At 44.1% G+C, this 14,058-nt stretch overlaps 1 protein-coding gene across 6 annotated transcripts in view; it reads right to left on the reverse strand.

The window, feature by feature from the left end:
* Nucleotides 1-14,058, reverse strand: part of LOC111874015 (ecdysone receptor) — a 513,347-nt gene that overhangs the window by 245,833 nt on the left and 253,456 nt on the right. For 4 of the 6 annotated variants that reach the window (XM_023869122.2, XM_023869123.2, XM_023869120.2 and 1 more), the window contains exon 3: nucleotides 3,830-3,835. The exons of 1 other annotated variant lie outside the window; for it this stretch is intronic. The gene's annotated coding sequence lies outside the window, so the exon portion shown is untranslated. Of the gene's footprint in view, nucleotides 1-3,754; nucleotides 3,836-14,058 lie in introns of those variants that run through there. One more of the 6 variants, XM_023869125.1, reaches the window with a different exon arrangement.

Raw genomic sequence — 14,058 nt, forward strand, 5'->3', positions numbered from 1 at the left:
AAGGAGTACGTTAAGTTACACTATGGAAGCAAAGCGTAGGTGGAGTTTCACTCCGAGACCAAGGGGCACGTGAAGTTTCAATCCGAGAGCAAGGGATACCTAAAGTTTCACTCCGAGAGCAAGTGGTAGGTGAAGTTTCACTCCGACAGCAAGGGATACCTAAAGTTTCACCCCGAGAAAAAGGGATATCTAAAGTTTCACTCCGAAACCATGGGGCACGTGAAGTTTCAATCCGAGAGCAAGGGATACCTAAAGTTTCACTCCGAGAGCAAGGGGTAGGCGAAGTTTCACTACGACAGCGAGGGATACCTGAAGTTTCACTCCGAGAGCAAGGGATATCTAAAGTTTCACTCCGACAGCAAGGAGTACGTGAAGTTTCACTCCGAGAGCAAGGGATATCTAAAGTTTCACTCCGAGAGCAAGGGGTACGTGAAGTTTCAATCCGAGAGCAAGGGGTAGGTGAAGTATGGCTCTCAGACCAAGGGATAGGTCGAATCAGAAAGAGCCGCCAGTATTCATTGGATAGGAGGCTGGTTGGGCCCCAGAGCTGGTCTGGAGGCTGTGGATTAGAGAAAAATCTCTTTCCATCTGCCAGGAATCGAACCCCGGCCGTCCAGTCCGTAACTCGTCGCTATACCGACTGGGGCATCACGGCTCACATACATAGAAAATAATATAAAAAATCAAAACACGCATAACGTGTGAGGGCATTCATTCAAGTGGGTCTTGATAGCAGCCAATAACAGGCTCTTGTGAACATTGTAATGAACCTCCACAAAAGACGTGGAATCTCCTGACTAGCACAGCCACTATCAGCTTTCGATAACGCTCTTCCCTCATGGGCCACGGCACGCTGCCTGTAGTTGCAAGAGAAGTAGGTTGGGATCATTCCCTGCGCTGTTTGCGCACTTGACGCGTCGTCGCGTTTGAACAAACTCAGATATCGCAGCAAACTTTCGTAATTAAAATAAGGATACAAAAAATAATTGGCTGCAGACCATCGGAAGTACCCCTTGCCTCTTCCCCAACCGAGTCACCATACACAAAGAGGTCAGAACCAGAAAGACAGGCCCGCCTCTTATGCAGAAGTCACGCTCGGAACATATGTCTACAGTTATGTAAACTTACGCCATGCGAACTTCGTAGGTGGGAGCGAGATACGCAACGCAATGAAAGAGACCGTGGGCAATATCCAGAAAAATATGGCATACGGCTGAGTGAGTGGTTATGAATATAGGCTAGAGCAAAGATGGGGTCCGTAAATAATATTCGTTTTATTTAAGTTAGGTTATGTGCTTTAATACAGGAGGTTACTGGAGAAGGAGCAATTAAAATGGCTAAATTTCACATCTTTCGCATAAAAAGTAACATAAGGATGACAGTAAAGGTCTGAAATTTCGTACTTTAATTGCACGAACATAAGTTACATGCGAGGGAGTGTCAGTAAAAAGGCCACACATGGAAGTGAAAGAGCTGTAATGGGTGTAATAGGTTTCTTATATCACTAGGTAGCAGCACAGTCCAGCTTCATAACAGGTTAGGTAACAGACGCGCATGCGCATGTACAGAAGCTGGCTTCAGTAGTCAAAATGAAGACCGTGCTGGAAGAGTATTTTACCGAAGAGCAGCGTTCTGTTATGCGTTTTCTGTAGGCAAAAAGACTCACTGCAAAGTTTATTCATTAAGAAGTGTTTCCTGTTTACGTAAAGCGGTTCGCAAATGGGTGGGAAACGTTTCGCTGATGGAAGAGGTTGAAACGGAAGTGTGAAAGTGGCTGAGACAACAGTCAAAACAATTCTATGCTGCGGGTTTCGACGCACTGGTAAAGCAAGGGGTCAACTGTATCGGTGTTGGTGGAAGGATATGTCGAAATAAATGTTTTTGCTTCCAGGTTCGAATATCACATGCTTTACGTTTTATATCCATTTGTGACCTATTTACTGACTCTCCCGCGCAGTACGTCACGGACCACCAAGCAGTGTATATTGTTCCAGCGTATCGTGTCTATTCTCTCAGTACTGATAATGTACTGATGTGGACATGTGACGGGTAGCATACTACATGAATGAGGTGGTTTACGATTGAGGACTGCTTGTGGGAGACGGCATTAAATGTTCGTCTCAATTCATTCATTTCATAACATGCAGGACGGGAAAGTAATAGGGGAGGAAGCATGGGAAATTAACAATAACAATTGGGTAACATGTTAACGTTTTCGGTAGCCACCATGGCAACCTGACTTCACTTCAAGTGATTTTTGGCTGTTGGGAATGATACACTAATGCGCACACGCAACTTAACATGATAACTCTGGTCAACAGAACGAGTTCATGGGAATATTTGTACTAACACTTACTGAGGAATTCTTACACACGCATATTTGTGTGAATAACACTGGACAATAAAACGAAAAACGCATTTTCCCTTTTATATAAAAAGAAATTTAAATAAACTGAATTTCAGTCTGAAGCACAGAATTCTGTACCACGCACCATTTCTAAGGGGAAAGGTTCAATACTTAGGATACAATATACTGTAAAGGAAGACGTCCGGATATGACGTGGCAGTTTTCGACCAATCGGTGAGCAATATGACAATCTCTTGACCTATGGCTGAGTGACAGTTGGCATTGTATTAACGAAGAGCTGGATGCTTGCCACTGTTCATGCCGAATCTTTGTGAGATGTTGCACATTTTCCAAGGGAACCATAAATGTAACTGCTCAAGAAAATGGTGGGTGACAACATTTTAGTAACTTGCGCGTAAGAATGGGAGCCAAATCACCTAACTTTACAAAATAAGGGGAAAATCAATGTTTTACAGCGTACTACTGAGCAAGTGAAGATAATATATTAACATTTAGTGAAGAGTAGAAATCGTGAAGCTCCTCATTACGTAGTATTCTCCATTCTCCTGTTGCCTTCTGTCTGGTCCGAATAATCCTTCAGCGTAATGCTGTCAGCTGCGACGAGTTCGTCTGCTTAAGGTGGGTAAGGTAGAGGCCAAATTATCCCTGGGCTTAATTACGCATTACACCATGAAAACGCATGGGTGAGCGGAGGTACACCTCCACCATTCCTGACCCCAGCACTAGACAGAGGTAAGTGGTTAGCCTCACGCCCCGAGGGAAAGAGCCTCTAATATTATTCGAAAGGAGGCTCAGTGGGACCCAGGGTCGGTCTTGAAAAAAGATATAAATCTGCTGTCCCGTCGGGAACCGAACAACTCCTCTGTCGTCCAGTCACGGCCTAACTGATATTAACGGGATATTAGTGGGTCTCGCCCCCGCTCGTTATTCGAAACAGCGGATTACTCCATTGAATCTGAGGATTACTGTAGCAGAATATTATATAATTAACATATATTTACATATATTACGAAAAAAATTATCTTCTGGGTTGCAACGCCGTGTAATTCTGAGAGAGCCCGACGTTTCGGAGGAACAAACAGCCTCCATTCTCAGGGTCGAAAAGTTAAATAAGGTACAAATGACAGCAGGCGGCAAGCTCAAATACTGTTTGGCTTATTTTTTCGACTCTGAAGATGGAGGCGATAGTTCTGTCCAAACTACATGGCCTAACATTCATTGCCGTGAGAGCCTCATATCGAACATTTTAAATATGTTTCCGTTTAGTTTATCTGAATTATAGTTTCCCCTTTCACCGCTGTACGTTTTCGGCTGGCGATACTGTCGAAATGTTACACCGAGGAGAACGAAACATAAATCGATATGAGTAGAGAGTCACGTACTGACCGCAGGCATCTTCGTGCGCTGTTCCTCAATGCGTCGGCCTCGAGTTTGGATCGGTAAAGTCTCGAACCCACTTACCCTTATCTGGAAAAGAAAGAAAAGAATTAAATGGGACAGCGTATCTGGGCACACCTGTCTTCAAGCTTCAAGCTCAGTCAAAACCTTCCTGAGACAAGAGCCAGAATCTCTACAGACAATTCTTAACTTAGAAGCAAGCATATGTCGTCTCTTCAAGAACAGTAAACGTTGTCCCTGTAACAGGCAGTGGAGGCCCATAGGGTTGTGAGACGTAGAGGCTCCCATACTTTCTAGACAATCTGCTCACAGGTGGCGGTAAGGCTGCCAGCCTTACACGGCAAGCTATCCCTATAATCGGCCGTGGAGGTCCATAGGCGTGTGAGACGTCGAGGCTCCCACATTTTCTAGACAACTGCCTCACATGTGGCGGTAAGGTTGTTAGCCTTGCGCGCCAAGCTGTCTCTGTAACAGGCTGTGAAGGCCTATAGGGTTGTGAGACGTCGAGGCTCCCATATTTTCTAGACAACCGGCTTACAAATGGCGGTGAGGTTGTCAGCCCTACGCGCCGGCTGCCCTTTAACCCCTAGAAAGACTCCTGGTACTCCTTTCTGTTACAGGCTGAGTCGACCCCAGGGCCATAGTGCGGCTGGAAGGATTAGATAAACTGAAAAATCCAATGACCTCATCGTGTACCAGTATTGTTGCCTGAAGCTATTATTACAGACATTGTTCAGGTCCAAATTAATTAAAAGCACTATGTTTCGAACACTGGTTCTATTTCCATCCTCAGGCGAACAAGATAACGTTCTAAAATCATGGTTTGAAGGGCGCAAATCAGTCGGTATCATGTGCATGTGAAAATGGAAATGAAACCGAGTTCATAAAGACGTCAGTTTGAGAGCAGCTCCACAGATGAGACCCAACACAGTATGTTTGCGTTCGTGTCCTGTTCATGTGAAGACCGAAACAGTAATTAATTCCTAAATAGTATTGTCACGTGACGAATAACTTCATGCCGTATTGGATGTAGCGAATTTATTGAACACTCGCTCTCACAATTACTGCCATCGGCAGTATCACAAATACTTATCCTGTTTGAATTTAAATTAAACCATTTAAATCACTGTGTCTATTGTACGTACAATCTGCGTTAACATTAAACAACTCTGCATTCTACCCGCGGGGTGGATTTACATGTTTCGTACAACTCTCTGAAGAAGGAGCTATCGTTCCGCTAAACAGGATTTACTGACTGGGCTTTATAATGAAAACGCAGCGTGTATGCCGCGAGGAAGGAACATAATTTTTAAATTTTATTTTCATGTATATCAGATTTTAAACAGGCAAAGTGTCCTGCTACAAGAATTTTACCAATGGCTAATAAATATCAATAGCAGTGAATTGTATGTCGCGGAGAATGCAATCGGAAATGTTGTACTCCACAGTGGAGTACACCTATACACGCCTGCTGTTTCCGCTTACGGAACTCTTTTTGTTTGCTGTGTGTGTAGGTAGCGGTCTTGCGACTGCCTGATCCCCAGGCCAAGGAGTCCTACCGACTGTGTGTAGATTAAGAAACTGAAAATGCTGCCAAGGTCCACAAGGGCTGTAGAGCCACAGACAGTGTGTGCCACTCTGTCCACCACAAATCCCACATGACCCCACACGGGCTACAACTCGGATCGCCGTGTTGGAAAGCCGGCGACTAACCGTCTGAACTATGGCACGGCCTCTATGAAACTATTGCTCAAAGCTTCACAGTCCAAGCTGCTATCACAGCCGGACCAGATCCTACCATACCTCACCGTTGCATGAAAATTGTGTAACCAGCTGAGCCCGGCAAATATACAACTGCACCCACATCAACGGCACTCCCTCACCCCTTCCATTGCAACTTCATCGTATCGGTAATTTTGAAAATGACAGCAATTAAAAGTACAATGTTCCCACATCGTAACATTCCTAAATTTACGTGGAGATCTGATGGGAAGACGCACAACCAGATTTACCGCATTTGACACACAGGAAATGACATTCAAATATACCTGATGTCCGATTATTCAGGGCAGCAGATTGTGATACTGACCACTACCTGGTGCTAGCAAACGTTAGGGAAAGACTGGCAGTGAGCGAAAAACGCAGAGGTCATATGGAGAGGATCAATCTCAAGAAATTAAACGAGGTACATGGTAAAGAGCAGCATCGTGTTGAAATCTCAAATAGGTTCGCGGCTTTGGAAAACTTAGACACTGAGGTGGATGTTAATAAAGCTTGGGAAATTATTGGAGAGCATATCAAAATTTCTGCCAAAGAGAGTCAAGGTTATTATGGACCGAAGAAGCATAAGCCATGATTCGATGAAGGATGCTCAAAATTATTTGACCAAAGGTAACAAACCAATGGGAGTGGTTTCAGGATCCAAACGAAATTAATTGAGATAATCTGAACTGCTGTCTCGTCACCAAAATGCAGGGCAAAATCATGACATATAGATAGGCAAGAAATGTTTTGAATATGTGGCGCAGTTCAGATATTTCGGAACAACTATAACAAATCCAAACCTGATTCAAGAAGAAATTTAAGAGGAGACTGAATTCGGGTAATGCTTGCTACCATTCGGATGGTACGGATTGGATTAATCTGACTCGGGATAGGGGCCAGTGGAGGACTCTTGTGAACACGGTAATGAACCTTCGGGTTCCGAAAATGCTGGGAAGTTCTTCATCAGGAGCTGCACAATTGGCGGCTTATCAAGAAGGGTCAGCTCCGTGAGTGAGTGAGTGAGTGAGTGAGTGAGTGAGTGAGTGAGGAATTAAACTAACTGGGCTGCTAAATAGACGAAATGAGGAACTGAGGTTTGATTCCAAACAGGGGCAAGGGGATCTTCGGTTCACCGGAATCGAAACCGACTCTGCGGTACATCCAATAGGTACCGGGGGAGGGGACGTCCATCTCGCGGTAGAATGGCCGGATCGTGAAGCTAACCACTCGTCATTAGCCAGTGCAGAGTTTAAGAACGTATGAAGCTACACACTTCCCACTTTCCCGCAAGTCTTCAGGCCGTGGTGCTTAAATATTATGTTAGCTCTTTACGAACTAAATGATGGCTCTAAACCGCTCTTACATAAGTACATAAGACTGAACGACATAAAATGCTTTCGTTTCTTTCTTCGCGCGCAGACGTATAACGAAAGAGAATACGGTCTCGGAGGTTACTAATTTCCCTTGCAGGTACGTCGGTAGAACCAATCGAGGTCCATGGTTTTCCTCAGACCATCCAGAGGAGCATCATCTGGGATAGCTCAGTCGCTATAACGACATGCTGGACGACCCGGATTCGATTCTCGAAGGTTCAAGATACTTTATCTGTTCTTCACAGAGTCCAGAACGGCTCTGGGGCCCACCGAGCCTCCTATCCAACGGATACTGGGGACGTTTCCACCGAGGATAAAGACAGAAAATATTCTGCGATTGCAATACAAAGGCCGGAAAATTAACATTGTTTACTGTGAGAACCATACGGAACATACAAATACACTGAGTCAAACGCCTGTTTGACGGGCGCTTCTCGACGTCATGGGTACAGTCCATTTCGTTGAGGGGTGTGATGGTTCTGCTTCGACACACGTAGGCTTCGTCCATGTCTATTTTCATGGGGAACCATAAAAAAATTAAACTGTTGAAGAATATTCTGGTTTCCTAGCGAGAGAATCACACTGTAAAATATAAATTTAATATTACAAGAGGTGGTGCATATAGTTACCACTGTTGTAAAGGGTTAGATGTGGGTCTAGGCAAACAGTCAACAACAAATCTGCTGCGAGGCAGAACACAAGCTGTATATGTAGATCTTCTCTTTTGATTGGTTGACGTCACATATGCCTTGGGTCAGTAACCGTGCCGGGCGGGGTTTGCCAAGTTTCTGCTGGTCTCGTCATGCTTATGTATCTCTAATGGAATCTGGTCCATAGGCTGGTCAGCTCTGAGAATAGCAACTTCATCTTTCACCGACCCTCGTGGGTGAGGCATGAAAATACGCGGAAAAGTATCTTCAAGTATATTCTTTCGTGTCTAAATGTGCTGTTGAGTGATGCGACGAAGTCCCAACAGACACGTTAGCAGCCTCCTGTCTCCTTACTATGAAGTTGTGAGCCATTCAGAACACGGTGGTCACACTGAGTGTTAAAATGTACCATGTCCATCAATACAGATTTTCGGGAAACTGGATTTGAAGTGACTTAGAACAAAACAAAATCAAACTCCGTGATTTTAGTCCACAAGCGAACTATACCGACCGAGCGACCGCCGCTTGTCGGCGAAGTTTAGTGCCAACATTTGCGGATAGAGGGTGTCGCGTAGTCAGCGCAACGAATCCCTACGGCCATTAATTTCGGTTCTCTAGACCGGAGCCACTATTTCCTTGAAACAGCTCCTCAAGTATCCTCACGAGGCTAAGTGGACCCCGTTCCAGACCCACTACTTCTCAGAAAGAATCTGGTAGCGCCAGAAATCGAACCCGGACCTTTGAATTTGTAGCCAGAAACGCTGACCACTAGACCACAGAACAAAATACGTTCTGAAATGCCATACTTGCAAGCAAGGTGAGGATAATGCAAAAAAACTGAATTATCTCATTTTAGCCCAGAAGTTTGACACAACGCTCCCAGTATTCATGTGACGATAAGTAAAGCTGATAGGTGAAAAGGCTTCAATGGGCTGGACACACAATACGTGCCAGCGAGAATAGAACCATCAAGAAAATGCTTAATACTAAACCAGAAGGAAATAGGAGAGTGGGAAGACCAAGGTTAAGATGGGAAGAATGTGTGTGGTAGGATATAAGAATTTTGGGTGTAAAGAACTGGAGGAATGTAGCATCGCATAGAGAAGAATGGCGAGCAATCCTGAGGAAGGCCAGGGCTCACAAAGGGCTGTCTTGCCAGTGATGATGATGATGATGATGATGATATGTAAAGCTGTCCCTGTGCTTAACTAAGCGCCAAGTCATGTAGGTATAGCTCAGAGCATTCTTCAGCTCCGACCGATTACACCCTACCCCGGTACACATTTGACAGAAGGTTAGGGAGGCCCGAGAGGTCTGCAAGCCAGGAGGAAACAAATATCTTGTAATACCGGAACACACCAGATTCCTTGGTTGTTCAGACTGAAACTTAGTCACTACAATGACTGAGCTATCCGAAATCCGAGGCCTGCTTTCAAATTAAAGATCTGCGTCTGTACACACAGAGTATGTGTATTTTCCTATGATTCTCATAGTCAATGGAGAACGACTGTTTACCTGAGGAGAATTAACCGACTGATGTACGTAACTGAGACACAGAGTTTCTGTGAGGTAAGGTAAAGTTGTCCGTGTGTTCAACTAATTAAGCACTACGCCATGAATGTGAATGGGGGATTGGATGTGTAGAGCCACATTTCCTTGACCTCGGCACTAGCCGGTGGTGAGTTGTTAGCTTCACGCCCCTGCCGCTTTACCCCTGGGGAAAGATACACCGGTACCCATTGGATAGGAGGCTGGGTGGACTCCAGAGCCGATCTGGACGAAGTGGAGAAAATTTTGACCTTGCCCGGACTCGAACTCCGACTGTCACTGTCACTGTACCGACTACGCTATCCCGGCTCCTTTCTGTGAGGTAGCAAATTAATTTTAAAATACTGTCACGTGTATAACAGTGACTAGGATGAGGTGGGCATGATATATAGCACGAATGGGGAGAAAATGAATGCATATAGGATATTGGTGGGAAATCCAGAAGGAAAGAGACCATTGGGAGGCCCAAGGTGTAGTGGGTGGACAATATTAAAATGGATCTTAGAGAGATAGGATGGGATGGTAAGGATTGGATTGATCTGGCTCAGGATAGGGACCAGTGGAGGACTCTTGTGAACACGGAAATGAACCTTCGGGTTCTATAAAATGTTGGGAAATTCTTGAGTAGCTGCAGATTTGGATTCTCCTCAAGAAAGGCTCAGCTCCATAAGTAAGTACGTGTATAACAGTGACTAAGACACGGGTTTGGATCTGCGAATCGGTTTACTGGATCTTCACTAGTCGTAACTACAAATAGTTCCTAGTGTAAGATTACTGTAACTATAGCACACGTAACGTCAGACACTAAGTTTCCTAATTCTTCTTCTGGTCACACTGTTCTTACCTTGTAACTTCATAACTCAAGTGAAGTCAACTCCCATTCCCGTATTCCCTTCTATCCTCTCAGCACGGACCACGCACAGAAAACATAGTTCTACTGTTCAGTACCGCAGACCGCACAGAAAACAAGTGATATCTATCGCTCCAGTCCATTAGCGCGCTGACTGTTGCCTAGCAACGAGCTATAAACATAGATGCCTACATCTTCAGGGTAGATTCCCGCTAATGCTTCATTTGCTCCATTCTTTCTGCCTTAAGATGGAGGTAACGTCCCGGAAGAATAACTCCACCGTAGCCCTGAGAGTCGTAGAACGTGACAAAAGGGGAACCCGGTGCCTCAGAGACACCCTTTCACTGTGGAACATCCCTCCAAATTTGGGGTTGGACACAAGGGTACGGCATTTTTCTGTAAAAAAAAATTACTGTTGTGAAATCGAAAGAAGTGAAAACAGAATACATTCTGGTAGAATCTTCTACAGAATGCTATGGCTCAAAAAGTGCTGTTTTGCCAACGGTGATGATAAAATAGATCAATTTTATACGTACAAATGTCAGTATTATAACTGACCATATGAACTCAAAGTTCTTTGCATCCTGTTATGTAAAGTACTGTGTATACTATGCAGCGCAATACTGTCAGCTCAACTATTCCCAGCGGGCGGACTTTCCCACCCAGGACGTTTCGGAGCATGTGTGGTAGCACATTGGGACACGGCGGCCAGTTTCCAAGGAACAGCTGTGTACACAGGTGACAGTATAACAGCCGTTGCCAGGGTAAAATTCTGTGGACACGTTTCCCCGGCAACGAACGAACACAAATAATGGAAGAAACGTTCCCTGTGCGGTGAGTGGCAGGGCTATATAATGACGACCAACTGACAATTTGAGAGACTATATAAAAAATTACGCAGCCAGCAAGCAGAAGTCATAAAAAAATTATGAAAATGCGAATGTTCGCAACATCGGGCAAGGCGAAGCCAGCCACAGAAAGTATAAGAGGCTTAAACTTGGCGGCGATCAGGCATACGACCGTTCAAGTGACTAGACTGCCGTGGTAGCTATTACAACTAGACATAGGGCAAAATCTGCTGTACTGAGCCTAGACTGACAGAGGCTTTGTATATTATACATACTAGATATTAAGACTAAATTGTAAATAAGTGTACATAGTGACTATGGACTAATACTATCTACTATAACTGACAAATGAGAGACCCGACCTCTCGTCAGATAGGGTGCCCCACATGGACAGGACAGTAACTTTCATCTAAAAGGAAACATCTGGTCATGAGATCCATCCGGGGCTCGACACCAAGACAGACAGACTGACCCGTCAGTTGCATTGTGACTTTGACTTGAATGGGAGTCTTAAGACGGCAGTTAGAAGAGTAGGAGGTAGGTGTAATATGGCCGCCAGCCTGCGAGGACGTGAGACCGAGAGCAGAGGAACGTCCACTGTTGATCCAGTGAGCGTTGCACTCGTGAGGAGCGAGATGTTGGTAGCTGAGACAGAGGAAAAGTTCGGGAACCCAGAGGAAGTGGAACATCCGCCGTTGAAGCCGCTACCAAGCAACGGTAAGTGAAGACTGAGAAGACTTTATGTGTACTGTAGTTACAGTGATGTTTGGAGTGTGTAACTTAGCAAGACTCGTATTTTGCAGTTAAGGGTGTAAGTTTCCAACAAATCCAATTACCAATCCAAACTCCGTCTACAGGCAATCACGTGACACTCTCTCTGCATGGAAAATTTAAGTTAAGTATACAACACAATAACTGTAACCAAAAGCCAGACCTGAAGATGACATATATGTGCCGAAACATGTCCCTGACAGCAAACTCTTACCTTCTGGAAATAGCGTTATGTTGACAGGAACATAATACGTACATCTTGTCAATAGTAAGAACATAACACCCAGCTTATAGACCACTAATACTATTGTCACGTGTCCGGCTATCCGTGAAAAATAATTAACGGATTACGGATTCGACGGAGCTGCTTTATTGGATAAGTTTAAGTTGTAAATACAAATAATTATTTCTCCAAATTATTACTGGAACAATAACACATAAAGCAAAGTCTTCACCCTTCAATTCTGATCTTCGTTTGTAGCCTCCGGGACTCTGCTGTTGGATTCCGTCAGTGCGTTATCTTCGCTACTCTTATAATCTTCTCCTGAACCGTGTAGAAGTCACTAGTTTCTCAATTGCCTTGAACTGCTTTGAATGTTTTCCCCTCGAAGTCTTCACTGCTCCCTATATAGGCTCGGCACGGACCACCCACATAAAACACATCGTTGCTCAGCAACTGCTATCATGTATTGTTGTCAGGCGTGCCCACCCATGCATTGCCTAGCAATGGACGCCCTGTTGTTGCACATTCGTTGCTGTGGTATGTGTTTACAGGTCTGTTACCTAGCACTGGACGCCCTTCTATTGCTGGATGCTCGTTGGTTGGAACATGTTTACGTATTCGTCTCGAAGAAACGGCCAAATCTGTCACAATATGTGTTATTTACAAAATATTTCTAACATGGTTATGCGCTCATTACACAAATCACAACCTTCGGCATTATATTGAGAACAGAATAAAAAGCTTCATCCATTACTGACATAAGCATATCATTAATTTTTAATGTTTTAAGGAACTGTACAATTCGATTTAACTTAAAGGATTCAAATATTTTATGTAAACTGTGTAAGGTTTCCGTTAGTATTTGTGGCTCCTGAAGACGACCAAGTTACAGCCGAAACGCAATGGACTGCAAGATTATTTGTTGATTAAAAATATGATAAACATTATGTAAATTGTATATTAAATGTAAATAGTGCATTCACAATAATGGCTTGTACCAAATTAATTTACAGAACCTGTGTAAGGTGGACTGCACATACACTGATTCATGTGAAACAACTGTAGTTCTTCTAGTCAATTCATTGACCTTCCGTCAACAGGAAAGCGAAATACAAGTTTCAATTTTAACACAGTTACAGCATTGTAAGAAACAGTGGAAATGCTGAGGCGTGATTTACTTGCGATGTCTCCTACATCAGCCAGTCCTACAAGTTGAAAAGTTCATAACCACTGTTGTGAGAACTCAAATCCTACTATACAGTGTTACAAGTTCATTAATGCAAGTACAACGCCGCCACTGTTAGGCCACAGCTCAACTGAATTAGCTAGCGAACAGTGCACTTGAAACCTGAAGAGGCTGCGAACGAAATTAATGACATCACTCAATTCAGGCTTTGACAGCAACCGACTTCAACGATCTAGTGCTAGAAACACACCTGAACTACATGCCACGATTGAACATGTCTATAAATGGCTACATCTACTTAAAATGTATTTATAACAGTATTCAGTGCAGCAAACAGACAAATGTTTAAGAGTTAACAATTTCACTTAAACGAATTTTAGCCTGTTTCCATAAAGTAGGCTTATGCGATCACTGTGCTGTGTATCTCCTCCCGCCATCAACTTTTGAGTGGATGAACCAGTCTTTATGAAAGTTGGTATGCGTATCATGGCATCTGATCCCATCTTAACGGCGTACTTAATAAATACCTCCCATTAGTCCGTACATCCCCCTATCGTTGCTAGGCAACGGCACAGTAAAAAGTTACCGTGGCAATGAATACACTGTTGGACGTGCCGTTTTCTACGCCGTCCGTGTCATACGAAAGAAAAGTAGAACATCAGTTCTTCCGAGAACTTATTGTTGCATTTAATTTAGGGTCATAAATTAATGCATGGTAGTAAAAAAAAAAGTAAAGGTACCCCTGTAACAGGCCATGAAGGCCCATAAGATTGTGAGATGTTGAGGTTCCCACATTTTCTAGACAATCGGCTCATAGATGGCGGTGAGGTTGTCAGCCCTACGCGCCGACCGCCCTGTACCCCCAAGAATATTCCTGGTACTCATTTCTGTTAGAGGCTGAGTCGACCCCAGAGCCATAGCGCGGCTGAAAGGATTAGGTCAATTGAAAAAAAAAAATCCAATGACCTCATCGGGACTTGAACCCGCGACCTTCCGGCTTGTACCATAGTGCCTCAACAAACTACGCTACCGCGTGCCCCAATGCGTGGTAGTACATGTTTGAAATGTACGCAACTTTT

The sequence above is a fragment of the Cryptotermes secundus genome, unplaced genomic scaffold, assembly GCF_002891405.2.
Source record: "Cryptotermes secundus unplaced genomic scaffold, Csec_1.0 scaffold1230, whole genome shotgun sequence".
NCBI lineage: Eukaryota > Metazoa > Arthropoda > Insecta > Blattodea > Kalotermitidae > Cryptotermes > Cryptotermes secundus.